The 25,994-nt window shown below is 46.0% G+C and overlaps 1 protein-coding gene across 3 annotated transcripts in view; it reads left to right on the forward strand.

Moving 5' to 3' along the window:
- The window catches only part of LOC129834374 (ankyrin repeat domain-containing protein 11-like), a 145,994-nt gene that overhangs the window by 57,489 nt on the left and 62,511 nt on the right, over positions 1 to 25,994 (forward strand). The gene's annotated exons all lie outside the window — the stretch shown is intronic.

Raw genomic sequence — 25,994 nt, forward strand, 5'->3', positions numbered from 1 at the left:
AACCTGAAAAGAAGACAACCAAAGCTTTAGTTTCTAGACTATCATTTTACAGATGTATGTTGAAAACGTTTTTAGGAGAAGTGATGGATCGTTGGAGATCATTCAATATTCCCTTTTGTTGTTCAGTGAAATCATTCCATGTGAAGAGCCAACTCATTTAATTAAAGTTCAATTCGTAACTAAATTGTTTTTTTAAATTTCTATTGGAATGATTTAATCATTTGAAATTGTCTACTTATGATAAGGTAAAAGGTTTATGTTTCTGTCTCCATATGATATATCCAATGCAAAGTACATCTACATTTAAATGGTATTCACATTAATTTGCACACATTTCCGTTAATTCCCATATATTCCCTTTAAATCCCACTGGAAGTTTCCATTTCGGAATATTCCCCAAAATGTGCAACCCTAGTGGCAATCATAACTATGAAGGTCATTAGGCCTGTTCATTTTCTAGACCGAGAGCTGCAGCTCCCAGGTTTGATGGAGCAGGGTTTTGCTGTTAATACTGTCTAGACATGTACTGTACTATTTCAGCTGAGTGGTTTTAACTCTCGCTGTAAATTCCTAGAGTATAGCGTTGTCACGAACCGGCTCAAAGCCCGTAACAAAAGGGAGACACGTGGAGATAAGAAGTAACAAAATATATATTTATTAAATAAAGAAACTATGTATAATATACAATGGTGTGTGTAATCAGTAATCAGTAGTGTAAGTGAATGTTTTGCATGGATGAATGTGATAATGCAAGGTGTTGAAAGATGCTAAAACAAACAACCAAAAAGCACAACCAAACGCAACAAAATCTATCAAAGTGTCTGTATGGAGAGAGTCTCCTTGATGAATGGGGAAGTGGTGATTTTATCCTGGGAGAGTGGGCCCAGGTGTTCCCCATGTAGCTGACGACCCTCCCAACTCCGCCCACCGGCATCCTAATAGGGAAACAAGAGCAAGGAGAGAGAGAAAACGGTAGACAGAATGGGAGGGTCGTCACAGCGTCTACTCCACTCTCCCTGTTCTCCCTCTCCTGTCATTTCTTCCTCTCCCCATCCCTTCTAGACCACCGCTCTCCTCCCCTTTTCTCCGTTTCCCCGGTGATTTTCCTATTGCTGTCGTTTTCTTCTTGGTAATAATCCGTCCTTGGTTCTGTGAGCCATATAAATGAAGGTAAACAACAGCCAGTGTAATCTACCCTCTCTCCTAACTGTTCATATCCCCATATTCACTGCGGTGCTGCTCATCAGGCAGAAAGCAGCAGTTGATTAAAGGACATAAGCTAGTTGCATCATGACTGTTTTCCACTCAGAGAGAACAGAACACACAGTGAATATTCAGATAGTGTATAATGCACATAGTGCTGTAATCCCCCCGCTCGGCTATAAGCTATACCATCAGTGCTTGGAGGAAGGAGGATCCGGTTGCAAGGAGTTTCTTATTGATGCCGTTGGCACGACGATCAGTGTGATATGTTGTGTTTTTAGTGGACTGTTTTAATATCGTCATTAAATATTTTCAAAGGATAAAAATGGGACTGCATGGACTGGGAATGGTTGGGTAGAATTGGCTGCCTGGGAGTATAATCGTAGATGAGGTCAAAGGATAAAAAGTGATATTTTAAAGTGGATTCATAATGAAAACAAATCGGTCTATTCTTCTGGGGATGATGATCTGGGGAATCCTGGTGTGTGTGTGATCCCCAGACTCTCTTAGTTGGGTGGGTGTAAAAGAAACGCAATGAGCTGATCGATACTATCATCAGCGTAAGAGCGGCTGACACGTTCGATCAGGGCTTAGTGCGGAGCTCAGTCCATCCCGGGTTGGAGCCTAAATGGGGTCCAGTTGTTGGTGCAGTGGGCCCCTGGGGAGCTCAGGGAGAGTGCATTACATGTGCATGGCTCTGTTGGAGAGCTACCTGCAGGGATGTTTGAGTCATCAGTATCCTGCCATTCCTACTGTTGAAAATATTCAGGCCATAATTGCATGTACTTAGTATTCGGTGTGTTTGAATTCTAATAGAACATCAGGCATTTTATAGACATTGCTATAAGACCTAGCCATAGGGGTTTAATTGTAAACCCAAACAGTCAAATTGCTTCTTTACTCCCATAGCAGTGAAAGTCCCACAGCTTTAGCTATGATGAAGGCTGTGGCATCACTGCTAACAATTATTGAATAATAGTCATTATGTCAATAATTTAATTGGTCTCTTTATGAGATGACGTTCTTACTGTAGTCAACGCCCAGCCACACAGCAGCTCTGCTGACACAGACAGTTGTAACGGGTGTATTTTGTCTTAGTAATTAGCCTACTGTTCTTGTTTGGGGAAGGTGGAGGTGGTGTAGGGGTAGCTTAATACTGTTTGGACTGTGTGAGTGTGCGATGAGGCCTGGGCTAATGTGGATGTTGATCTGGTTTCCTCCAGTTGGGTCATTGAGTTCAGTTGTGACATTCAGATCAGACTGTGGAACTGGCTGCATTGTTGTTTACATGGATCTCTTTTCAGACCGGTTTGGCTCTGGTTTATTTCCAGCGTTGGAGGTGTTCAATATCATTTGGTAGGCTGATCTGTCCCCCAGGTGGGTGTCCATCTCGTGCTGTGGTCTCCTCATTACAGTGAGTCACAGTGAAAAGCAGCCCCCATCACATGCCTGAGAGAGGGAAGAGAAGGAAGGCTGGCTTCTCCTAGAGCCAATGATCACAACACACAATTCATCATGTTGCCTTTCCGTCCTCCGTCTTTATTTAGAAGATAACCTAGTTAGCAAGACAGTGGGTTGTAAGGTATTTCCATCTCCCTCTTCCCAGTCTCTGATCCCAGATGCAGATTTTCAGTTCCTCTGCAGAACCTCTGTCTGCGGTGACGGGTCCAAAGCAGGCTGGCAGGCAGCGCACACATCCCTCTCCCTCCATCTCCTCGCTTCCACGTTCCCCCAATGGGTTAACCCGGCGGGTGTTGCCATGGCAACTGCCTGGTGGCCGGCGCGCAGTGTTGCGAGGGGGGTAATGGAGTGAGAGCTGGCGCTGTACGTGACAGGGAATGAGATGAGGCGGATCTGCTGTTCTCCTACCCTGCAGAAAGACAGACTCACAAGAGCAGCAGAACAGGCCTCCCTCTCTCCGACTCTCTCCGGAGCCTCGGCCAGATAATCTAATAAACTCCGAATTGCATGCAAGCCCACCTGTTACTGCGGCCCAAGTCCCCAATACCAATGACTAACACAGTAGAGAGATGGTAGCGTGGACATGTGGTGTGTCTGTGTTTGAAGAGGTGAGGGAGGGCAGCTGTTCTTGGTGGTTCATATCACCAGTGACTCCTGGGGAATTCATGGAATGAGAATAGATGGGTAGAATTGGCTGCCTGGGAGTAAAGCAGTAGATAAGGTCAGTGTGGATGTGTTGGGATTTGCAACTCCAAATTCTGCTTATGCATGCATCAAAGAAATTGATGAAGAATTCTGCTTGACGGAATGGACGTGCCTTTGCGGTTAGGCTACACATTATTATGTGTGTTGCTTGCAGGCTGCAGCATATCTTCCGAGTCACTCCTTCACTCTGCACCACACATTCACTCTGCACCCTGGTTTAGGCACTGCTTTTCATAATAGGGTCTACATGTTAACACTTGACGTGTTGTTGGGTCATGGTGATGCGTGTGTTCTCTGAACATGTTTCATTCTCCCCCTCTGCCCTGAGAGGCCCTTCCCGGACACAGAGCTAAAGGAGATGCTTTGGGCTGCTCGAGTGGCTCATTGAAATGCTCATTTGTCCAAGCGACATGGTTTTCATGGTGGTGTAGATCGAGGAGCTGGAGCAGGGAATGAAAGGCCCAGTGTCGTCTGGTCAGGACGACCTTTCCAAAGACGTGACTGGAGGAGTTGGGCTTTTCCAGGCCTCTGCTCTGACCATAGCTGCTGGGCGTTCAAAGCCCTTGGCTTGTCACTGTTGCTGGGCATGACCACGAAGTGAGGAACCATTCACTCCAGGAGAGAACTCCCTGTTGGGTAATGGGAGATTTTACTGCAGGCTGTGAAGTGATGAGATGGGTGAGGGATTTTGACGCACCACTCAAACTGATATTCTTTTAGATGGTAAAATCATCCATTGGCAATGTGAGTACTTTGCAGGAGAACTTAAATATAGGTTAGCTAGTTCTAGCCTTTGACCATGTCCAATTTATTAATTGACTCAGTGGGAGCACAGCTGAAAAAGCTATCAGATCTGAGGGAGTGAATATATGTTTTTTTGGGAGAAAATGTCCAGTTTTTCTCTCTTCTCTCCTTTACCGTGGCTTGGTAGTTTGTCTCTTGGCCTTGTTTACGTTGGCTGGTCCTCTCAGGCTGCTCTCTGGAGCTGTGGCTGGAAGCCTATAGGTTGCTGGGGACTACAGGGGGTAGTGCTGCAGTTTCCTGGTGCCTTGCATGACAGCCTTTCATCTCAGGCACGTGGGGAGCGGCCTCCCTCCATGGGGATCGGCTTCCGGGAGATGTGGACAGAAGAATGTTTTGTCAGCCTCGCCCCTCCCTCTCTAGCAGCTGCTTTGGGAATCTATTCTACCTCACACTTGGAGTCAAATGCTCTCTGATGCTTGTTACCCGAAGTGTCACCGTAGAGGTACAGGTGAAATGGTACACATCTTTAAATGGTACTGCTCTGAATGTTGAGAGTCGCTAGACAGAAGAAGCAATGCTCGTCTCCTGCACTTCCTCCTGCTCAATGGTTTTCTCACTCAACTGGCAAAAATGTGATCCTGAATAAATTGTGACACACACAGGTTAGCTTCACAGGATGTTATTCTGTGGAGGGAGGATGTTTGAAATGCCAGGCAAATGGCACACACTTCTCCTGCCTGCCCCTAACCCAGCAGCTCCTCTCTGAGCATGCAGACCGCTGTTGCAGAGCGTAGTATTGCAGCGTAGCAGAGCCCAGAGCTGAGCTGTGCTCTGCATGCTTTGTTTGAAGTCATGTGGATGGGTAGACGGGGACAGTGGGGCGCTCTGATGAAACGTAATGAGGGAACATGTGAGCGGGTTTCACAGAGATGGAACACAGTTTATAGACAGCCTGATTTACAGCTGTATTATTCACGCCATCCCAGCCCCCCTCCCTGGTCCCTTTCTCAATGCCACCCTCTTATCTCTTCTTTCAACCATGGCCTTTTCCTTCTCTCCCTTTCTCCTCAATCCTTTTACGAGCTGCCCATCCTCCTCCTGGCTGAGAGATGAGCCATCGGAGGGAGGGAGGATGGAGCCAGGCCTGGGCATTGACAGAGTAGTGAGACGCTGCAGGAGGTGAGCAGCTAAATATAGAGCAGCTTTGGAGGAGTGATGTCATGGGCCAGAGGAGAGGTGGAGCGCTGCTGAATTCAGTCGCCCAGCGTTTTACCGTCAGCTCTGGGAGACGGATAAATGAGCGTTAGATAAATGAAAGGAAACCGATTGGCAAAGGCTGTTGGCAAGCTTGTATTGAGAAATGTTTGTTTTTGAAAAATAAGGATTAGAACTTAGATGTATTTATTCTCTAAATGCTTGTCTTATATTACTCAATTCAGGTCAAATCAACATCACCCTGACAGCTCATGCTCACTTTGATTAGAGGAAGTGTGTGTGTGTCAGCTGATGCTGTTTTTGTGAAGGGAAGGGTGTTTGGGTGTGGATTAGGGATGTATCGGTGCGTGTTGCATGGTGTAAAGGAGGATGCTATTTCAATCTCTAGGGCAGGCCTATATGAAGTCAGGCAGTGCTGCTGACATGAGTCTTGTTGACCCAAGAGTGACGCAACAACCGAAACTCTGCTGCTTCCTCAACGACAGGAAGGCGCGTTGCAGGTGCACTCACTCTTAACACGCGTTGGCTAACAGAGCACGGTCGCTCTCTGCCAGTGGTCCAAACGCTCAATCTGGGACCTCATTATGATACAAGGTCCAGTCTCTCTCTCTCTCTCTCTCTCTCTCTCTCTCTCTCTCTCTCTCTCTCTCTCTCTCGCTCTCGCTCTCGCTCTCGCTCTCGCTCTCGCTCTCGCTCTCGCTCTCGCTCTCGCTCTCGCTCTCGCTCTCGCTCTCGCTCTCGCTCTCGCTCTCGCTCTCGCTCGCGCTCGCGCTCGCGCTCGCGCTCGCGCTCTCGCTCGCGCTCTCGCTCGCGCTCTCGCTCGCGCTCTCTCTCGCGCTCTCTCTCGCGCTCTCTCTCGCGCTCTCTCTCGCGCTCTCTCTCGCGCGCTCTCTCGCGCGCTCTCTCGCGCGCTCTCTCGCGCTCTCTCTCGCGCGCTCTCTCGCGCGCTCTCTCGCGCGCTCTCTCGCGCGCTCTCTCGCGCGCTCTCTCGCGCGCTCTCTCGCGCGCTCTCTCGCGCGCTCTCTCGCGCGCTCTCTCGCGCGCTCTCTCGCTCGCTCTCTCTCGCTCTCTCTCGCTCGCGCTCTCTCTCGCGCTCTCTCGCGCTCTCTCTCGCGCTCTCTCGCGCTCTCTCTCGCGCTCTCTCTCGCGCTCTCTCTCGCGCTCTCTCTCGCGCTCTCTCTCGCGCTCTCTCTCGCGCTCTCTCTCGCGCTCTCTCTCGCGCTCTCTCTCGCGCTCTCTCTCGCGCTCTCTCTCGCGCTCTCTCTCGCGCTCTCTCTCGCGCTCTCTCTCGCGCTCTCTCTCGCGCTCTCTCTCGCGCTCTCTCTCGCGCTCTCTCTCTCGCTCTCTCTCGCGCTCTCTCTCTCTCGCGCTCTCGCTCTGCACCAAAGTTCAGAGTCCTGCCTGGCTGTCAGGAACTCTACAGTAGGACTAGGGAGCAGCACACTACACAGGCTGACGACTGGTGTGACTGTTGGCCAATGCTATGGGGAGCAGCCAGCTCCTTGGTGTGTCAGATGTAAAGAGCAGCTGTTGCTGGAGCAGGTGTTGGCTGGGTCCTGCCCTCCCTGTGAGCGAGAGCAGTGTGCTACCCTGTAGCCCGGTGATGGCTCCTCTCCATCAGGCCCTGACATGCTCTCCCACCTCCACCCACCCACACACACACACTAGTTGCACCTCTCCTCTTCTCATGATACACATCCAGTCGTTACTAGTACTACCTCACGTAGTCATCTTATAGCCTAGCTCTTTCATAAAGCTTTTCCAATATGAAATCTGATAGTGTCTTAAAGCCTGGGACTTGGCTCCAAAGCTGGAGTCCAAATCCTGCTGCAGGCGTGTGGGCAGCTGCCTGACACCCAGCTCCTCTCCTCAGCCACAGGCCTATTTTAACACGGACCAGAGAGACTTGTTTCTGCTATTAGTCCTCTGTATGCCCCACTGTCAGCGGACGCATGTGTGAGAGAAAGCGAGAAAGAGGGGAGTTGAAGCTTAGTGTGCATGTGACTGAACTGTACAGTGTGATCATAATGTGACTGAGGGCTTTGTGTGTGTGTGTGTGTGTGTGTGTGACTGATGTGTGAAAGTGAGTGTCTTAGCTGTGCTGTACTGTGGGACAAGCTTTTATCAGCCGAGCTGCTTTCATATCAGGCCCAGACTTTTATTGCAATGCGGCAGCACAAAGAAGCGCCCTCTTCATATTGATCGTAAAACCTGATTCTTAAAGTACAGAAGGCGGTTGGCTATATCCCACCAACACCACCTCCAAGACAATCTCATATGGACCTTATCCCTGCCTTCCAACAAACTAAATTAGTTGTTCCTGTATATTTTCAGGGGAGGAAAAACAGTATTTTTTTGTATGGAGTGGTATTTTGGTCTAGATGAGCCACCGTAGATGTTAGTCAGGCTCTGTAAATGACAGCTGTTGGGTGAGCGGGCAGTACTCTGCACCGGGGCCTTTTGTGTTGGTAAATATGGCAGTGTTATAAAAGTGTAAAAATGCTCTCGTTTATGATGCGTTTTCAGTCTGCATCTGCCTCTCGTTTCCTTCTCTGTCTGCTCTCTTCCTGCTGCTGAGCCCCTCACACCTTTTATACCCCTTTCCTGCCGTGCCTCGCCTAGCAAACCCGCCTAACGCCACAGCTGTTTGGCTCAATCAAATCAAGTTGTATTTGTCACATGCTTCGTAAACACGCAGAGTGAAAGGCTTACTTACGGGCCCTTCCCAACAATAAAGAGAGAAAAATATAGAAAAAAAATAACAAGGAATAAATGCACAGAGTAACGATTACTTTGCTATATACACAGGGTACCAGCACTGAGTTGTTGTGCAGAGGTACGAGGTAATGTAGACACAGGTAGTGGTAAATTGACGAGGCAATAGGATAGATAATAAACAGTAGCAGCAGCGTCAAAAGAGTTAGTGCAAGAAGGGTCAATGCAGATCGCTATTTAACTAACTATTTAGTAGTCTTATGACATGGGGGTAGAAGCTGTTCAGGATCCTGTTTCGAGATTTGGTCCTCCGGTACCGCTTGCTGTGGGGTAGCAGAGAGAATAGTCTATAACTAGGGTGGCTGGAGTCTTTGACAATTTTAGGGCCTTCCCCTGACACCGCCTGGTATAGAGGTCCTGGATGACAGCGAGCTTGGCCCCAGTGATGTACTGGGTCGTCCGCAGTACCCTCTGTAGCGCCTTGCGGCCAGATGCCAAGCAGTTACCATACCAAGCGGTGACGCAGCCAGTCAAGATGCTCTCAATGGTGCAGCTGTAGAACGTTTTGAGGATCTGAGAGCCCATGGCACATCTTTTCAGCCTCCTGAGGAGGAAGAGGCGTTGTCGTGGCCTCTTCACGACTGAGTTGACTGTGTTGGTTTGTTTAGACCATGATCGATCCTTAGTGATGTGGGACACAGAGGAACTTGAAGCTCTCGACCCGCTCCACTACAGCCCAGTCGATGTGGTTGGGGCGTGCTCAGCCCTCCATTTCCTGTAGTCCAAAAGCTTCAGCCATCTAGCCATACAACCCCCACAGATCACTAACACACACCTATAGGAACAGCCGGTTTATTAATGGTCTAATCTGACCGTGATGTTGCAGCCAGGTGTATCAGAAACATTGTTTTGCAGCTCACCTCTTGTTTTTGTCAGTCCCAAACTGAGTAGAAAGGCTATATTCCGTCTGGAAGAGCTGTGATTGTAGCAAGCTACTTTAGAGTCCATGTTATGTTGTTAATTTAACACATCAATCTAAGGTCAATTGGCCACAACAGTTTGCCAGCTGCGTTATGTTTTGTGCAACCTGTCTGTACAGGGTTCTTCGTTTCTGTTATGCTTTAAAGCACAAGCAAATTGACTTGATATTGGCAGTGTACTTAGGCGCGTGTGCAGCAAGGACTCTGAACCTGCCTGACAGCCAGGACTTTGAGCGTATATGCGTGTGCGTGCACGTCATTCTCTGCCCAGCCCCTTACATGGGCACTTGCAGTATGGCTAGCGTAGGTTGCTAAGCAACATGCTGCTCTAGTATTCTCATGTTTGGATATCTTTCATTTCAGAGCCTGAGAAGGTAGGAAGGAGGGGGGCAGAGCTGTGTTGTATTTGTCACGTGCTGAATACAATGGGTGTAGACCTTACAGTGAAATGCTTACTTACAAGCCCTTAACCAACAATGCAGTTTTAAGAAAATACCCCCAAAAAAGTAAGAGATAAGAATAACAAATAATCAAAGAGCAGCAGTAAATAAAAATAGCAGGGCTATACACAGCGGGTACCGGTACAGAGTCCATGTGCGGGAGCACCGGTGTCGAGGTAACTGAGGTAATATGTACATGTAGGTAGAGGTTATTAAAGTGACTATGCATAGATAATAACAGAGAGTAGCAGCAACGTAGGGGGGGGGGGATAGTCTGGGTAGCCATTCGATTAGATGTTCAGGAGACTTATGGCTTGGGGGGTAGAAGCTTTTTAGAAGCCTCTTGGACCTAGGCCCCGTGCTCCGGTACCGCTTGCTGTGTGGTAGCAGAGAGAACAGTCTATGACTAGGGTGGCTGGAGTCTTTTGATAATTTTTAGGGCCTTCCTCTGACACCGCCTGATATAGAGGTCCTGAATGGCAGAAAGCTTGTCCCCGGTGATGTACTGGGCTGTACACACTACCCTCTGTAGTGCCGAGCAGTTGCCATACCATGCAGTGATGCAACCCATCAGGGATGCTCTCGATGGTGCAGCTGTACAACCTTTTGAGGATCTGAGGACCCATGCCAAATCCTGAGGGGGAATAGGTTTTGTCGTGCCGTGTTACAGTCCAGGCCTAAGCCCTTTGACTTCACATAATTCATTTCCATCTGTCATCTAGGCAAAAGATAAATGACCCCTCTCACCAAGCTAGGCGTAAAAAGGGCAGGAAGGGAACAACATGACAGAGCGAGATGTAAACATGTTTCTCATGCCAATAAAGCCCATTGAATTGGGGAGAGAGGGAGAGGAAGGTCTGTGTTGTTTATACTGTAGGCAGGGGGAGATGCTGAGGCGAGGTGGAGCTCTCTGATCAGACACGCCTTGTGGAGATCCACGGAGGTAGAGGCTGGCCAAGCTGGAGAGAGAGAGAGAGGAGGGGCAGCGATGACGAAAGCCTGAACGAAAAACCTTTGTGCGCTTAATAACAGTCCTGGCACTCTGCCAAGGACTCTGGGAGTGTGGGATTAGCCTGAACAATCAGGACTGCAGGATCAAAACAAGGAGGCAGGAACGGCGAGGTCACAGAGCTACCATCTGCGCTGCCGCAGTGAGGGGGAGGGGAGGGGGAGGCCAGGGCTGGCGGCTCAGGCTCCACAGGCAACAATGAAAATCTGGAGGCAGTGGCAGCAACTCAGGCTCATAGTGCTCTGCTATGTGCAGGCTCTGTTAACTGACTAACTGCTGCAGCAGAAACACACACACACACCCACACCCACACACACACACACACACACACACACACACACACACACACACACACACACACACACACACATACACCTCTAACCAAAACAGACTGATGCTGGTCTACTGCAAAGTCAACACACATGCACACACACATTCCCTGGCTTGTTTTTCTTTTCACAGAATTGTATTTCCATGTTGAAAAGCTCAGAATGTGTGGCCTTGAGGATCGAAGCACACTGAAGAAACATCTCACTCTGCCTCAGTGTTAGAGGTTATCTTTATGCATTTCTGTTCTCTCTCTCTCTCTCTCCTTCTCTCTCTCTCCTTATCTCTCTTCTCTCTCTCCTTTCTTTTCTTTCCTGGTCTGAGGCTGTAGGCTGCCCCCCACTCCTCCTCTCCTCTGCGCTTCCTGTTGTCTCCCTCACTCTTTTCGCTAACATGAGCCCATGCACTTTTCACTGTGGGAGAGGCACAGAGCAGTGGCCAACGGGTTTTGCAATCTATGTTTGATGGAGCCAACCAAGCACTCTACATGTTTGTAGTTTGTGTGCATAAGGAGGGTGGGAGGTCTGCTTGGTAAATATACTGAAACAACTTCCAGGCTTCAGCTGTGATTTGGTTCGATACTGGTTGGGAATAACATGTTGTGTGTCCACAAGCCTTGTGCTGCTTTCTGTAGCAGTTGTTTTGTTTGCTTTGATTTGCGCCGTGTCTCCAGTGGTATATCCTAGGTTACACTTTGCCAATTGACTCATGAAGAAGACTTTTGTTGTTGTGCGATATTTAGCCAACTACTTGTGTGATAGTCTCCCCAAAAACAGAGAAAAGTATGCAGGTGGTGCCTTCTTACTCGTAGTGAACATCATGGATGCACATTAATCCAACACGGAAATACCACAGTTATACAACGGTTTTCATGATACACACTCTTCATAAATATCCATCGAGTCCCATCCATTGTCCAACAGTCTTAAAATCTTGGTGTAAACAGGTCCTAGGTCCATCTGACTCCTTATCTCACCCTCTTTTCCTGTTTCCCTTTTGTCCCTTCGTTCCTCCACTTCATTTCTCCTCCAGGCCTCCTCTCTTTCCTTCCTCAGTCTCATTCCCACCGTTTCCTGCAGGCCACACGGTGCTGGCAGGAGGCAAACACGCTCACGCAGAGCTCACATGAGTTATGTGCAGAGCGCGGGGGGGGGGGGTGGTTCAGTCCTCCTACCTAAGCATGGTGTGGAATGGCTCGTTCCAGCTGTCTGTTGCTCTTGCACTGCACAAGCGCTACTCTGTGAAGTTGTTTGGGAACTAGGCTCTCGGGTGTCGCGTTAAAGCATTTTGTAAACGCAGATCTAAAATACTACAATAAAAAGCATCTGCTTCAGTCACAGTTTGCTCCAAATCATGAAATTGTAAGCTAATTTACTTATGTGTGGCTGTTAGCCAAATAGTGTTGCACTTCTGTTGTCAACTAATGAAAACAAAGCTATTTTCTGCAGAATGTGTTGCATAAATGTTTTGTCTGAAGGAAATCTACAGTTGCATGCCCCTGATCAAGGCAGATATTCACAAACTGGGGTATGTAGGCGCAATGCTGTCAGGGGTACGCCAAATAAAATGTGATTCACATAAAAAAATATATATATATGTATTTAAACTTTTTTTTACATCACATTTTCAAACAGTCCATTTATGTTTTCCAACGGGGCTATACATTTGGGTGAGGTCTTTTTCTCGCCTGAGTAGCCTTGTTTCACTGCCAAAAATAAAATTTAACCATCTAGTGTTCAGTGAAAGTTGGGTGCGCAATTACGCAGGTACTTTCAAGAAGCGGATGACACAAACAACTGGATTCGTTATCCCTTTCATGCCCTGCTTCTAGTCCACTTAACTATACCTGAACAAGAGAGCCTCATCGAAATTGCAACAAGAGGTTCTGTAAAAATGTTAATTTAATCAGAAGTAGCTACCAGATGTCTGGATTGGGCTGCGCTCAGATTATCCTGCCTTGGCAAATCGCGCTGTTAAGACACTGATGCCTTTTGCAACCACATACCTATGTGAGAGTGGATTCTCGGCCCTCACTAGCATGAAAACGAAATACAGGCACAGACTGTGTGGGAAATGATTTAAGACTGAGACTCTCCAATACAACCCAACATTGCAGAGTTATGTGCATCCGTTCAAGAACACCCTTCTCATTAACCTGTGGTAAGTTATTCACCATTTTCGATGAACAGATAGTTGTATATGTAAGATAGCTAAATAAAACGCAAAATTATTGATTATTATTTGTGCCCTGGTCCTATAAGAGCTCGTTGTCACTTCCCACGAGCCGGGTTTTGACCAAAACTCACACTCATTCTTATGTTTAATGTATCATATAGTGTGTGTGTGTGTGTGTGTGAGGCAGGGTTACAATGATGGCAAAAAAACATTGAGAGTGCGCTGACTCTGGTCCACGTCATCGATGCTCGGGGAGAAGTTGTTGGGATATAACTGCTTTGCTTTCAGGGCAGAACAGTAGGTTTTATACCTTACTGGCTCAGAGATTTGAACCAGAGACCTTTTGTTTACTGACCAAATGCTCTTAACCGCTAGGCTACCTGTGTAAACGCTGTTGACTTTCAATGTAAAACGCGGTTGAAATGGTTTAAAATGCTGATTTTTTGGGGGGGGGGTGTGGTCTACATCTTGAAAATGCCGATTTCTAAAAGCTAATTTGACAGTGGGGCTACATGACATAGCCCTTGTGTGAACCCATATACGTTTCTGTAATAGTTTCTGTTGTTCATTCTTTATTCCCAATACTTACCCTCCTCTCCTCCGTAATTCCTGACTGGTCAAGCAGTTGTTTGATCTATGTGTATGTGTGTGTTTGAGATACAGAGAAAACGAGAGGGGAAGAGAGAAATGTAGTGCATCTCGATTCAGCAGGCCTGTGCAATCCCCGGGCCGGATTAATAATGCATCCCAAAGACTGTGTGCTGCGGATGGGGGAGGAGAGTTTGGAGGCAGGGTGAGGAAGGGAAGGGAGGGGTGATGTAATGTGTAACCGTACCCAGGCGGCTTTATGAAGAGGCTCTCTGCATTAGCACTGTGGCCTGGCCTGCTGGCTTAATCATCAATAATTCACATGCTCCTTTTAGTGCATCTCCCCTCCACTGGTCACACCTCAGTGCTGCTTCCTGCCGCTGCCCAGTCAACATGCTGTGACCAGTCAGGCCTCTCTCCTGTCTCCGCCTCTCCTCCATCTTCTGCCCCCTCCACACCTCCTACCAGCTGGTTTTGATGCCAGATGATTAGGCTCATATTAAAATTGAGGACGGACATGACCCGGGGGGACCAGCGAATTAAGATTCAAACGGCCACACCACAGTCCAATCAAGTCCTTAGTAAGTGCCTACCTTGCACTAGGGCTTAGGAGTGTAACGGTTCACCAAACCCACCTTTTCGGTACGTATTTGGATTTTGGGATTAAGGTTCAGTTTTGGTACAGAGGGAAAGTTAAATGCCAACAGTTACTGTAGTTAATTTTGGTTTATTGAAGAAAATGCTAAGTGTTGGTATTCCTGATTTTGTGAAAACACATCATTACTCATCAAAACCACTAAAATGAAGTAATATATGCTTGTGAATATGGTTCAGACCTGTAGGCCTATAGGCCTGTGCTATAATGTTTTTCTTACATAGAGAAAAAGATGCTGCAGACTCTCAAAGGGGTCTGCAGCACGGTACTTACCCTCTCCGACTCCGGGCTAAAAGTGATTAGCTGTCACTGTTAAAGGAAAAATCCTCCCAAAACCACCAATTCCCATAATATACTCTGTTACATTTCTGGTGAACAAATGTTTAATTTTATCGTTACTTTAAGGTTGGTAGCAATTCAATCATTGTGGAAATCTGTTGCAGCTCAAGTCGACTACAAAACCCACAATGCAGTGCTCGCTGGAAGACGTATTTCAGTTGAATGCATTCAGTTGTACAACTGACTAGGTATCTCCTTTCCCGTTCTCTATGGGCTGGCTAGCTAGGTACACTGCACTACAAAGGTATGTGGACACCCCCTCAAATGAGTGGATTCAGCTATTTCAGCCACACCCATTGCTGACAGGTGTATAAAATCGAGCACAGAGCCATGCACTCTCCATAGACAAACATTGGCAGTAGAATGGCCCTTACTGAAGAGCTCTGTGACTTTCAAAGTGGCACTGTCATAGGATGCCTGCTTTCCAACAAGTCATTTTGTAAAAATATCAGTCCTGCTTGAACTGCCCCGGTCAATTGTAAGTGCCGTTATTGGGACGTGGAGATGTCTAGGAGCAACAATGGCTAGGCGCAAAGTGGTACACGGAGTGCGTAAAAATCGCATGTCCTCGGTTGCAACACTCACTACCAAGTTCCAAACTGCCTTTGGAAGAAAAGTCAGCACGAGAACTGTTCGTCGGGAGCTTCATGAAATAGATTTTCATGGCCGAGCAGCCCCACACAAGCCATAGATCACAATGCGCAATGCCAAGCGTCGGCTGGAGTGGTGTAAAGCTCGCCGCTTTTGGACTCTGGACCCGTGGAAACTCGTTCTCTGGAGGAGTAATGGTCTGTGGCTGTTTATCAGGTTTCGGGCTAGGCCCTTAGTTCCAGTGAAGGGATATCTTAATGCTACGGCATACAATGACATTCTAGACTATTCTGTGCTTCCAACTTTGGTAACAGTTTGGCTAAGACCCTTTCCTGTTTCAGCATGACAATGCCCCCGTTCACAAAGCGAGGTCATGTAATGGTTTGTCGAGATCGGTGTGGAAGAACTTGACTGGCCTGCACAGAGCCCTGACCTCATCCCCATCAAACACCTTTGAGATGAATTGGAACTCCGACTGCGTGCCAGGCCTACTGTCCCAACATCAGTGCCCAACCTCACTAATGCTCTTATAGCTGAATGGAGCAAGTTCCCACAGAAATGTTCCAACATCTACTTGGAAGCCTTCCCAGAAGAGTGGAGGCTGTTATAGCAGCAAAGGGGGGCCAACTCCATATTAATGCCCATGATTTTGGAATGAGATGTTCGACGAGCAGGTGTCCACATACATTTGGTCATTAAGTGTAGCTAGCTGGCAAACTTAGCTACACACTATAATACCAAAGTCAATGTCAGCATGTGAAATAAGTAGCTCGTTGGCTGTAAAATCCCTCAAACAAGCTGCACTATCAATGTAGGAGTGTACAATCTCACTATGTTCAACCTGCAGGTCATAGTGCCACGGCATCATGCAATGCACCCTGGACTGAAGAGGCAGACAAATGGGAGAAATGTGGTGGACTCTAAATGACAAATTTCTCGAGTTAGGAATATAGCAAGTATTTGATCAATGGCTTATTCGAGAGAAGACGACCTCCGGCGTTATGACGTTGGCCAGTGTTGAAATCTGACATGTATGATAGACGTTTTCGCGATCTAAAAGTCGTATTCCTTTTAACTTCCATTGTAGTGAGCGGCTTTATTGCGTTGCTATGTCATACTGGCCAATTTCCTGCCTGCTTGAACGACAAAAGCTCAGACACACATGAAATGATCCCGGGAACCGTTAGAACATCGCTCAGAGATGCACAACAAAATGTACCATTCAAAATGGGTGAATCTTTCCTTTTAAGTAGCTCTCTGTAGGTCCATCCATCTGTGGTTAGCTCAACACGGGTGCATTGGCCAATTCATTGACAACTGTGGCTTTAGCTTGCTTATATAGAGCAGGTACAACCGGTTTGCTGAAATGGGTGCGAGAGTTGTTCGTAATGTGGCTCGAGCACTTTCACGAGGTGCTGAATGAAACCCCTTATTCTCAACCGCCGAGAATGGGCGCATGTTTACGGCTATAAACCCCCTATTGCTCGTGTAATTTCTTTGGCCCGGTCAGAATCAGCTGCAAAGGGCTGCTTGAATGCAGAGCGGAGAGAAAATAGTTTCTTTGTGTTTTCGTCTCACTCCGCCGGTAGGAATACTGGGGTAATTTCGGCATAAATTTGTCAACGTGTTTGAGGTGTTGACAGCTACATAGAATTTTCTCGTTGAGCAGTGGCAATATTCTGTTAATGTTTTATCGCCCTAATCTGGGAAGCCAAACTGGAGATTTTAAATGATGGCGAATCCTCCTTGTTTTATTGACCCCACTACTCGCCATCGTACAGAAGTAGTTCCTGGCTGCACCTCACAAAAAGACTGTTTGAAACACGGCAATGAAGATTTAAATTTTGATTACAACATGTGATAGGCTCTGGTTGTTTTAGCCTGAAATGTTAAACCCCGTATTAGGGCTAAACGCTACACTACCACTGTCATTTAATAAAGTCTTCCACCGCTGCCTGTTGCAACAGAGGTTATCTAGGTGAAAGGGGGCAGAGGAGAGGGTTTCAGAGGAGACCATGTCAGAGGTTGTTTGTTTAAAAGAGGGCTTTGATTGAAAGCAGACATCCTGGGTCTCAGGCCTGGGCCTCCATGTGCTTGTCCTCAATTCTCACCAATCTGACTGCGATGAGGAGACGAGCTGTCTCGTCTCCAATTTACCACCCAATAGGTGCTGAAGAAGATGATTGTGGTGTTGGGGGGTTGGAACCAGCAGGTACACGTTTGAAGCTGTCAGTGACGGAGACCTAGCATTTGACTGGGCCTGATCCAGACACTCCTACTTTGATGTTGCATTGAAATACACACTTATTCATGTTGCTCTCCTGTTTCTTGGGTGGTCAAAGCCAGTTGTCTTTGGTTTTACAGGGATTAAGCTCGGCTCCGTCCTACTTGTGCACTGTTGTGTTAGTTCTACAGCAGTGTGTGTGTGTGTGTGTGTGTGTGTGTGTGTGTGCATCTACGAAGTGAGTTGGTTTTGGTGCTGGCTGTGCTCTCAGGCTCAGGCTGTGTGATCCCTCAGGTTTCTGGCAGTGATCAGACCCACCAGCTTTAGTGGTGACGCAGCAGAAACCAGACACACAGAGGAGAGGAAGGCTGAATCTCCTCAGAACAGTCTCCTCCCCTCCCTTCTTAATGCAGTAAGACAAGCTGGAGAATCCTGACCCAGAACAACACTGTTAACTGGCCGGGCTCCACTCTGCACAATGCTAAGCCTAGCCAGAGTACTAGGCAATAACAACCAATGATGTATATAAATCCTGGATGACTGACATGGGTGCTCTGTATTGAAGCCACCGCACAGCCATCTTGGTGGTACTCCACCATTGTAAAAAAAGATTTTAGAAGCTGTAGAAATGCATTTATTAATGTCTACATTCGTTTTTGACATTCGTTTTTGTTTATTATATTAGACACCTTAATGCATACTTTTAAAATTAGATATTTTTGGAGTACTAATGTTACTGTCCCACTACTACGACACAAACAAATACTTAAATACATGTAATTTTGTCTTTGAAACATTTAATTGAAATACTGTAGAATTCCATTGGAGGACTGCTACTACTGGGGAGTACCAATATGGCCGACCGGTGGCTTCAAAGCATCTCTATGGCCAATACCTAGCTTCAGCAATCCAGGGTTTAAACACATCATTGATAACAACCCATGTGTTTGGTTTGTATCTGTTAAATGCTCTGTTTGTAGACCCATCAATATTCAAGTGTGTATCACTGCAGCTCCTGCTGGGTTTGTTAGGCCTCCCCTCCTGGCTGATCAATGCCCTGTTTCTGTTGCTTCCTCCTCCACCTCTTCTCTTTTTTTTAATTAGCTCTATCGGGAAATGCTGAACAATTAAGCCTCTGCTTGAGCTATATGGGGATGAGCTCACTAACTAGCCTGTTTGCCTTTTGCTGAGCAATTCCTCCCTCACCATATGGTGTTTTTCTTTGAGCTAACCCGCTACCACTCTTAAAGGGATACTTTGGGATTTTGGCAATGAGGCCCTTTACCTACTTCCCAAGAGTCCGATGAACTTGTGGATACCGTTTTTATGTCCCTGAGAGCACTTTGAAGGAAGTTGCCAACTAGCGCTAGCGCAATTGCTAACTAGCGTTAGCGCAATGACTGGAAGTCTATTGGTATCTTTTAGCATGCTAGTACATAGCAATGACTTTAATTCTATGTGTATCTGCTAGCATGCTAGTCGATACCCTTAGACTTCCTGTCATTGCGCTAATGCTAGTTAGCATTGGTACACACAACTACCTCTAATTTCCTTCATACTGGACACAAAGACATAAGTGGTATCCATGACTTAATCTGACTCTGGGAAAGTAGATAGTGCCTTATTGCCAAAATCCCAAAGTATCAATTGGTTTTAGTTTTTGTCCCCAGCATAACACAAACCCACACTTTATTCTTGTTTTGTTTCTTTGTATCAAGATATTTTCCTACATGACACCTTAGAAAAGCTATTCATTCTCAACACACTGCTGCATAGAATGCTGTTGGCTACTTAAATATCAGACAGAACCTCTCTCCCGCTGTTGTGATTGGATGAGAGCTGTATAATTGATTTACGTAAAGCAGGCCCACCATAGCAGGAAGATAATTCCACCATTAGCTAGCTGTGTGCAGGATGCTAGTTGTGTTGAATGCTGGCCCTAGTCTGGGATTTTGTCCAATCTTGTCTCTCTCCCTCTCCCTAAACAGGCTGACCCAGCTTGGCCTCATGCTGTGTGTGAAAACAGCTACATTGTATTGGAAAGGCTGGGGGGGATGGGGAGGTGATTAGGAAACCAGATCCAGGGCTGGGCTTCAAAGGGAACTGAATACTTCTGCAGAGCCTATTGATTAAACATGGAATGCTGTTGCCCTCATGTGCACCAGAGGCAATTCAATAGGCTTATACTAGGAAAGGTTCTATATATATATGTGCCTATAGATCCAAGGCAGTGAGCAGATGAATCTACTCTTTTCCCCAGTTAATGGTGCGATGCTTTCCTTAAAAGTATGAGTGATTATTGTGAATGCAGCCAGGGAAGCCGTTTGGGAATCTTTTCCTATGTGTGGTCTCTGAGAGGAGTGAGTGCAGACCTGTTTCCTACCAGGACCCTGCCTGAAGTGTTTTTGTGTGTCTGTGCGTGTTTACGTGCATCTGTGAATCGTTGTGGGGAATGTGTTTGGCTCCTGTGTCTGTCCATCTTTCGAATAGATCAAGTGCTGTGTCTGAGAGTGGGAAAGGACTAGAGGTTTGGGCAGGGGTGCAGTCAGGAAGGTCCAGTAATAATGGCTGTATCAAAGATTACTTCCTCCTCCTCGTTCCGTCTCCAACTAACTTCCCTGTCCTCATTTTCGATTATTTGAAAATGATACTTTTTTCAGAGTATATCTGTTTTTCAAACAAGCATTGTAGAGCTGGCTACAATTTCAATTTCATCCCCCTGAAAAGATGGAACAAATATTACAACAAATATTATGGCTGAACTCAAATGTGCTGGTTGATAAAAAAACCTGTATTTATGGGAAAGATGTTTTGAAAAGAGTATTTTGTTCTTAAATTATATTGTAAATTGGAATGGTAGAGTTATGTCCTTCATGGAGTTATCAGAATTGTACGGGAAGGTCTGCTCAATCCAAGAGTACAACCAATTGATTACAGCATTGCCCCAAAAATGGAGGAGGTAGGTGGCAGCGGGAGGAGGTAGGGAACTGGTCTGTCTGCCCAATATAAAGGATCAAAACTGGCAGAGGAATAAAAATAGCATAAATAGGAAAGTATACCAGTTTCATTTGAGGACCAGGATGTTGACAACTGTGCCATACAGATTGCAAAATAGTTTGGAAGAGATGTTTGATGTACCCATTCCATGATACAGGGTGTATGAGTTAATAAATAAAACGACGCAAGATTCAAGACTTTGTGCTTTTCAGCTAAAATTATTATATCGAATTCTTGCCACCAACAAAACGTTTAATATTTGGGGCATATTTTATTTGACCTTTATTTAATGAGGCAAGTCAGTTAAGGCATAAAATCATCGAAGCTCTGCAGATTTTGTTGTGAGGATACAGAATCAATAGACCATTTTATTTTGGTATTGCCCTCAGGTAGCCTGTTTCTGGTCTCAGGTTCAGGAATGGCTGAAAATGCATAACATTTATCTAAAATTGACCCTAGATATAGTATTGTTGGGAGATCTGGAGAGACCGGGTCAGTCAATTACTAGTATACTAATACTCTTAGTAAAAGTATTTATCTTCAACTAGCAATCTGTGGATTAGATTAGATAGATTGAAATTGTACGTTAAACATCACAGCAATGTTGAAAGATATATGTTACGTAGAAACCCGAAGTGGGTGGCCAGCAGAGAGAGGTGGGATGGGCTGAGGGAAGCTGAGGGTTGGGGTGTGGAATTGGAGACAAGTGGGAGTGGAGTTGCTGTGCGAGAGATAGAATGATGGTCAAAAAGTAAAAAAATGAATAAAGTCAAAATAAAACATAATACAAAGTAAGTTTGAATGACACCGAGTGGCAGTGTTTTTATAGCTACTGCCGGTTTTTACCTGAGGCTGATGCCGTTTGTGATTTTTTTGCATTGTTGTTTGCGGTTTTCTTCTGTCTTTTCCTTTTTTCTCTTTAGTTCATTTTCTTGGTTTTTGGTGCATTGTGGGGATTCTTGGGAATGGGGAATGGAATTAATAGTATTTGTTATTTCTTCTTGGGGGGGTCTCGGATGGTTGAGGGACAGCTATTTGGGAACTGTGGGGGGATCTTGGAGGGTTCGGGTTCACGTTTTTTGGCCTGGTGGTAGATTTGTCAACGTGCCCTTGAGCAGAGCATTGACCCTGGATGCTTCTGTGTGTCGCTCTGAATGGGAGTCTGTTGGATGACTGGTGTGATGTAGTTGTTGAGCGGCTTCACTGCAAGTAGATTGTATGTTTCGGTTATACAATAAAATGAATGAAAAGTTCCCTGTCTTCTCCTCCTCAAGCTGTTCTGTTGGAGAAAGAACACAGAGAATCACTCCATTCTCTCTCCCAAATGTCATCTCAATACTCTACTCGGCAATGTTATTGCAGTTCTATTGCTCTCTCCATCTCTCCTTCTCTTCATTCATAGCCCCTTCTCCCCTCTCTTTCCTCTGTTTTTCTTCTCCTCCCTTCCCCTATTAAAGTGCATGCAGAATGGAGCCAAGTAAATACTTTTATATGCGGAAGCACAACCCTCTTCCACACACTGCCTATGTAGGTCACCATGACTCATTTTTCTACGTTTCACATGCCCACGGATTTTTGCACGCCACAGATTCTCACATTCAGAAGGCAAGAAAGAGCGAGAATGAATGTGGTTTGGATTGGGTTAGGGCACCATTATTTAATTTGAATACATTTTTCTCTGCCTTTTATTTTGACCAAGTATCTGTGATTTGTGAGCTGTTTGTCGTGATTGATTTGTTTTGTCATTTTGGAATTATGCTGCATGATGTCGTCATGCAGCTTGTTGTTTTGTTGTGAAATTTGCCAGGCCAGTCCCCATGGGAAGTTCTATGCTGTTTGTCTCAGAGTTTCATGTTCACCTGGCCTTTCAATGTACTAGAACTAAAATCAAGGAATGCAAAGCAGAGGGAATATGTCATGTTTAAACACAACCCTTCTCCTCAACACAGCCCTCACAGCCTTCACTCTGACCTAATTGTTGAAATCCACTAGCAACCAACCAGAAAGCATAGGCTACATATCCTGTTTTAGAAATGTAGAGATCTTCGCCACTGGGTGTTGTATGGTTGATGACTTAAAATCACATAGGAGCAGAAAAGCTTGTTACTTAGTTTGTGCTGCTCTAATGTACTGTAACTTACTGCCAATTTTGTCGGATAGATCTCCAAGAATCCGAGTGTGAAACGATGGTCATTGGCTGTGTGTTTACTTATGCACTCTAGTAAAGTGAGTGACTGGCTGATGTATTATAGGACAGTTTCTCTGTGTGTTTGTCTCCCCAGCTGGGATTTGGGCTGTGTAGACCAGGGCAGGGGCTGTATGGCACGGTACAGTGAGTTTGGGTTTGCTCTGATCTAAACTGACTGCGTCTGTGACAGACCTGGAGCTGAGACTCTGGCCTACCCGAGAGAGCTCTGGCCCACTCTCTGCCTCTGCTCGCACCTTATCAGGTCGAAACTAACAGACTTAATGTGCTTTGAAATTGATTTCATTTTTCCCTAATTTGTTTTGCAGGCTGGGGTGCAGAATTTAGGCCTATGTGAAGTGGCAAAATAGGGTGCAGACATATCTTGCACTTACTTTCCTTGAGTGTCTCATTCATTAGAAACACTAAGAGTTGGTCCTATTTTACCGTGGGTTGTGTTTTGGCAGAGGAAAGGCAGAGGTTTGTTATTGAAGGGAGCACAGCACTGCTGTTTCATTCTGGAGGGAGAACCCTGCCTACTGCAGGTAGTATTTCTTACAATGCCTCCAGCTAACGCACATGTAACTCCCGGGGATTGCGTTAACTTAGAATTCTGTGTTTTTCTCGCAGAAATAAAAGAAAACATATGAACATTATTTTGCTGCGTTTTTTAAACGCAGATCTGTAATGCTCCTTATTGTCATTTCTGCTCGGCTTCAGGCACGTTTCGCTCCGAATCGTGACGTAAAAGGACTCATTTAGTGCGCTTCAGTTGTACTTCACGTTGATAAATATTTACTATTGTCTTGATCAATCCGATTCCTGCATTCACGAACGGGCATTCGATCAGCAGACAACGCTTTGACTGAAGTACTTTTCTCCGGTGTAGTTTTTCTCCTGATCAATCTATTGAAGCGAAATGAACACGGTTGACTTTCAATATAAAATGCAGGTGAAATGGTTTTAAATGCAAATGGTCTGCATTTTGATAACGCGTATTCCTAAAAGCTAATGCCACCCCCGGACTCCAGGAAACAACCATCTTTCATTCTCCTTGTCTAATGGGAAACGACTTTCTTCTAATGGGAATCACATCCTTCTCCGATACATTTTGTTTCTTACTGCCTAGCTGGAACAGTTAACACCTGAACCCAACGGTTTGATGTCAAGAAATGTACATCATAGGATAAGAGGCCCCCCAAAGGTATGTTCTTGTTTGTCGCCAGGCGTAAAGGTTACTACAAGCTTCACTCTGTTGATCTACGTGCGTGTACGTGGGCGGAATGGAATACTTGGAGTAGCGGACACTTTGGAGTCGCCATCCCTTGCTAGTAGTATTAGCTAGTTGGCAGCCTAGCAAATCAAATGGTATTGGTCACATATACACATGTTTAGCAGATGTTATTGCGGGTGTCCAACAGTGCAGTAATATCTAACAATTCACAACAATACACACATCTAAAAGTAAGGAATTAATAAATATATATATATATATATATATATATATATATATCTATCTACAGTACAATAGAGTACAGTACATACATTTGAGATGAATAAAGCAAAATATGTAAACATTGAAGTGACTAGTGTTCCATTATTAAAGTGGGTAGTGATTTCAAGTCTAACTATATAGGGCAGCAGCATCTAAGGTGCAGGATTATGTAACCGGGTGGAAGCCGCCTAGTGATGACTATTTAACAGTCTGATGGCCTTGAGATAGAAGCTGTTTTTCAGTCTCTCGGTCCCAGCTTTGATGCACCTGTACTGACCTCGCCTACTGGATGAAATGGGGGTGAACAGGCAGTGGCTCGGGTGGTTGTTGTCCTTGATGATCTGTTTGGCATTCCTGTGATTTTGGGTGCTGTAGATGTCCTGGAGGGCAGGTAGTTTGCCCCCGGTGATGCATTGGGCAGATCAGACCACCCTATGGAGAGCCCTGCGAGCAGTGCGTTTGCCAGGCCAGGCGGTGATACAGCCAGACAGGATGCTCTTGATTGTGCATCTGTAAAAGTTTGTGAAGGTTTTAGGTGACAAGACAAATTTCTTGAAGAGGCGAATTTGCGCCGCCTTCACCACACTGTCTGTGTAATCAGTTATTACAGGCTAAGTTATTACTTCTAAACAAAATACGGTTGGGGGTGGATTCCTGTTGTTTGGTTTACTGTTTGAACAGTTGCTGAGATTATATTTGGTAATCAATGCCAAAAGGACTACTTTTATGAATAGTCTATGTAGCCTGTAGATCAGATCAAGGAACCAAACAACAACACTGCCCCCATGGCTGTGGAAGGATGATACAGCGCGTTTTCAATTTTCAGGTAGTAAAAAAACAGTATGTCGAATGCCAGAGCATATTACAAGGAGCTGCCCCTTTTGAGTGGAACAACGACATTGAGTGTTGCAATCTAGCATCTGCGTAGAGCTTGTAGTAATCTTTCGTGTTTTGGCTGTAAACCCAAGTTAATAGCCATGCCATTCCAAGGCTCTACATTTATCTAGCCCAGTCCTAACTTCCCATCCCAGGTTTATACCACGAGTTAAGCCCCAAAAAAGACGCCACCACCTGAAAATCGCTTTGTTCTAAATGGTTCTGACTGCTATTTGGTTTAGCACTGACACTACCCACCGAGCTGTCCATGGTGGATGTGCTCTGCTCTTAAAGTTGCCATCTTAGTGACAAAATGACACTTTAAAAATGGGACCATTATGCCAAATTGAGATTGAGCCTCCATGCAACTTTCCCCAATCTATTTTAACCCGTTGGCTGCTGAGGCCAAGCAGATGAGATTTAAATCTGCTTTAAACCCCTCTTCATATTTGTCTGGGACTGTTTATAAAGGCAGCCCTGTTTTAAGTAACACAAAGGGTGGAAAGAAGGTGTGTAATTGCTTTGTTTTTATTTGTTTACATTTCTGTTTTCCTGGAAGGCGTCACTGTGAACGAGTGATTGGTTCCAGTGTGGGAAGGCAGTTCTCCTGTTCTCCACACATGGCCCCCAGTATCTGCATATGAATGTGGCCTTCTGCTCAGAGACTGAGTGGAGCCCTAGCCTTCTCGCTTTGCCCCCCCCCCCCCCCTCGTCACAGCACAGGGTCCCCCGCTCCCCACATGCTGTTATGCAATCGTGTGTGTGCGTGTGTGTTACGACACTGAAGAGGGAAGGCCTGGAAAGATGTGTGTCAGGGGAACACTAAACAGGAGTCTTGTGGTGGGGGATGGAAGGCTGGCTGGATGCAGACGCCTGTCACAGGTGTTTAGAAATGACGCAGAGGCCTTGAAGAACAGCTAGATGCCCTGGCCTACTTTTCGGAGCCGTTAGCGTGCGCACGTGTGTCCTTTTGTGTTCCCCTTTCTATGTCTTCTTTTATGGCAGTGTGAGCGTGCCTCTTGATGTAAGGAGCATACTGAGGATTTTGATGAGTCACTCAACCGCGCAAC

Source organism: Salvelinus fontinalis, chromosome 35, assembly GCF_029448725.1.
Source record: "Salvelinus fontinalis isolate EN_2023a chromosome 35, ASM2944872v1, whole genome shotgun sequence".
In the NCBI taxonomy this organism is placed as follows: domain Eukaryota; kingdom Metazoa; phylum Chordata; class Actinopteri; order Salmoniformes; family Salmonidae; genus Salvelinus; species Salvelinus fontinalis.